Source organism: Merops nubicus, unplaced genomic scaffold (assembly GCF_000691845.1).
Source record: "Merops nubicus isolate BGI_N331 unplaced genomic scaffold, ASM69184v1 scaffold52511, whole genome shotgun sequence".
Classification (NCBI taxonomy): domain Eukaryota; kingdom Metazoa; phylum Chordata; class Aves; order Coraciiformes; family Meropidae; genus Merops; species Merops nubicus.
In genome coordinates, this window is record NW_008587285.1 from 769 (window position 1) to 4,578 (window position 3,810).

Genomic DNA, 3,810 nt, shown 5'->3' on the forward strand with positions numbered 1-3,810 from the left:
TTTTGTGAAAATCTTAGTATCAAAGTACAATTATTTTCATTCTGCCCATATGCTCTAAGTAACTGAATATGAAATCAAGCTGTTAAAATTCTTCCCAAATTAAAAATAGATCTGTTCACTTTTGGAAAAAGGAGTCTGCAGAGCAGAGTGGGTGGGAGTGAAAGGAGAGTTCTAGAAAACTGTCACACACAGGGAGACTTTTATTAACCCTGGCCTGTAACAAATACAACTGAGCTTTGGGGCTGGACGTGAGCAGAAGAGCTGGGGAAGGGGAACAGCTGAACCCCCAGGTAGTGGAGATGGGAGGCTGGACAGAGCTGGGGTTCCAGAAGTTTATAAGCCAAGTGGAGATACAGCTGAGCTCTGCTTATCATTATTAGACTGGACCAGCAGAATTAAGCCCAAATCTCAGAGCACTCAGATAAAAGTGCACAATGCACCTTTCCTAGAAAGCCTTTTCTTGCCATGCACAGCACAAATCAAATAAATACATTTTAAAATCAGCATATGCTCAAAGAAACCCTGACCATCCAGTTATAGGGAAAGGATAAATCATGGGGCCTTGGCCTTGGCTTTTGAGTCTGCAGCTCTGTGTTCTGTGTGGATGTGGGATAATGGTGATGCACCAGAAATGCAGGTGGGAGATGCATCTGAAGGGGCAGGAAAAGAGACACATTTCACAGAGGTCCTTTCCCTGTTAAATAATTTCAGAGTTGTAAACCTTTGGTATTGACTCATTTCTGAGCAGCCCTGAGCACTGTGACACAAGAGCAGCACCAGGAGGTTTCTCAGCAGTGCAGTTTCATTGCACCACCCCCTGGCTGGCCAGGCTGCTGCATTTCTCCACCCCCTCGTCTCTCAGGTGATGCTACTGAGCTCTGTCCTTTCACTAAAGACTCTCTTTAGAGCAGCTACTCATAATGGAAACTTAAAGGACACCAAGTTGCCTTCTCAGAGCTATGATGAACCCAGAAAACCAGGCACAGAGAACAACCACAGATCCCCTGCGCCTTGTTCTCACTGGTGGTTTCAGAAGAGCAGTGACTTAGTTACTCATTTTGGAGAGGTGAACCCCTCTAGCTTCTAAGCATTAACAGGAACCTCCAAGAGACCCACACAGTGCAGGCAGATTGTTGAGCTGCTCCCAGGGAAGGCAGGGCCCTGGCAGAGCCTGGCAGAGAGCTGGGAGGAAGAGCTGAGCTGCTCCATGCCTGCTCACTCTGCTGATGCACCATTAAAAAGCAGGAACTGAGGAGGAAACTCACTTTCTTTTTCAGATGTGGGCTGGAGGGAGTAGAGAACCCCTTGCTGGAAGGTGAGAGGAAGGCTTGGGGTGGCTGGTGGCCCTGGAGGACCTGGGGGACCTGGGATGCCGGTTTCTCCTGGAAGTCCTCTTGGTCCTGGAGGTCCCAACAGCCCTGTGCAAAACAGGAGAGGATGTGTTAGTGCATTTGAAGATGTGCTAATGATGCTACCATGTAAAAAGGCAGCAAGAAGACAAAAGTTCTGTCCTGAACTGTAACTGTGGGATTAGGGGTGTGAGGGAAAATAGGAACAGCTTCCTCATCTTCCATTGTTTGCCTTTTGCATCTTCCTCTGCAAAGCAGACAGCCTTACTTGGCTCAAAGAGTAAAATCTCTCCCCTCCCTGAGGCTGAGCAAGAAGCTAAAGGCAGCAAGGGATGAAACCAAGCACTGTTCTCTCTTCCCCTCCATGTACACCTGTAGGTACTGTCAGGAGAACTCAGACAGAACAATGGAATCCCAGTCAGTCCAGCTGCTGACCAGTTTTGCTTCCTGTGTGGCTGGAAGGCTCTTGATGCAAACTGAGAAACCAAACAGCAGACACATCCTTGGCCAGACTTTAGCCATTGACAAGTTGCCAGAAAACACCAAAAAATGTTCAGGGCTGCTCCCACATTTGAGGCACGCTCCGAGATTCAAATCTTTCCTGAGCTCAGAGTTACAAGACACAGCCTTACAGCTGGATACAAAGCACAGAGCCTGAGGTTTGGCACCTATCGTGTAGTATCGCCTCCATCAAAACATTTAGGAACATTTTGGGGATGAAGAAAGTCTCCTAGCTCAGGAATGGAGTGTAGTCTGAAAGAGTGGCCTCGTAACCTTTTCCCTTCATGTACAAAAGTGTCCCTAGTTTGACATTCTGGCATCTGAAAGCTCGACACAAACGGTGGGAGAGAAGGGAGTTAAACCAGGCACACAGCGAGGGGGTGGAACAGGGAATGCTCCTCACTCAAAGCCTGACAGATCAGAGACTGTTTTACAGCTCTGGAGCAGGATGGGGAAACATGACCCTGCTCTGCAGCTTCCCTGGACAAGCTCTCTCCAGCTCCATGGGAAACCCCAAGGACTGTCATTGCTCCTGCAGGTGTCTGCCTGCTCTGAGAGCTGCTGGCTGATCTCAGTGCCAAGGGGACCCAGTGGAATGGATTCAATACCCACTGAAGATGCTCAACATCTTCCACATCCAGCCTTTTATAAACTCTTGTCACAGACAATTTGTATAAAGTGGAGTGTCTCCTACCCTGGCAGCACTGCCCTCCTCCAGGACTTACCTGGTGGTCCTGCTGGGCCCCTCTCACCAGGTTGACCCTTCTCTCCTTTTGGCCCTGGTGGTCCTGGGAGACCAGTTGGTCCAACTGGGCCTGGGGGACCAACCTGTCCTGGCATCCCTGAAAACATTAAGAAAGGAAATTAATTGGAGGTTAGGACACTGCTGAGTCTTTAGCAACCTAGAAACCAGGGAAGAGGGACTCAAAGATGTGAGGGGGAGAACTGCAGCTTTGCACAGACAGCTACTGATGTCTAGGGCTGGCTGGTATGTAGAGCATAAGGGATGGACTGGGCCTTGTTCTCCTCTTCTTCCTCCAGCCTTTAAAGAAAGAAGCATGTCCCCACGCACAATGACCCCCCAAAAAGTCAGCAGGTGTGTACCTTCAGCTGGGATGTGCTGGGCAAAGCTAAACTGAGCCCACACTGCTCCCACCCAAGGGCTGACTGGCTCTGGGCAGGGTCTGGCTGGTCCCTCAAGCACTCCTCTGCTAGCTTTGTCCAGACATGTGCCACTTCCACAGCAGTCCCAATGTGCCAAATACACAAAATACATCTACCAAAGCAAATCAAACCCTCTCTCCCACTTGCTCTGGCTGATCTATACATACAAGCCAGGGATTCTGCATCAAATATATTTCTCTGGTGTCTCCTGTTTTCAATCATCTAACGACAAGTAGCCATGCTGTGTACAAGCATTCTTCATCCCAAACTGAAATGGAAACACCCACACTTTGGAAGTAAATAGATGTTACTAATTTATACCAGTGAATAGGGTCCTGAGCAAACCCCTCTGGAAATACCAGTCACACAATAATTACAGCCCAGTGGGATGCTCCTTGGTGAGTCTACTCAGACACCCATTAAGCCTGTGAAAGGTGCAGGCAGCATTTGTAATCTGAGAGTGGCTGTTTCTGATGATACTAAATAAAATCTTAATGTTTTCTTTAGACTGTCAAAACAACAACAACACTTGGCAATTTCCTAGTGCTTTGCAGAAAAGCACAAAGCCCCTGTGGCTCACAAAAGCAGTGGCTGCCTTGCAAAGATACACTTCAGCACTTTGCAAACACCAGTGAAGGTTTAATACTTCAGAGAGGTGGTCAAGTTGGTCTGCCTGCTCAGATTAAGTGGTCCATGGTTACAAAAAAAGGCATTGACTGTTAGAGCCAAAAGAGTTAGAGGTTCCAGGTTTGTGGGCTACCAAAGGGCTCTAAGTATTTGGAAAGCGTGGCAGATG

The 3,810-nt window shown here is 48.2% G+C and overlaps 1 long non-coding RNA gene across 1 annotated transcript in view; it reads right to left on the bottom strand.

Annotated features, from left to right (window-relative positions):
• Window positions 1–1,265: 1,265 nt before the first annotated feature.
• Window positions 1,266–3,810, bottom strand: part of LOC103781151 — a 4,194-nt gene continuing 1,649 nt past the window's right edge. The window contains exons 2-3 of the long non-coding RNA XR_608206.1: window positions 2,576–2,692; window positions 1,266–1,418 (exon numbers count right to left, since the gene is read on the bottom strand). This is a non-coding gene — a long non-coding RNA (uncharacterized LOC103781151). The remainder of the gene's footprint in view (window positions 1,419–2,575; window positions 2,693–3,810) is intronic.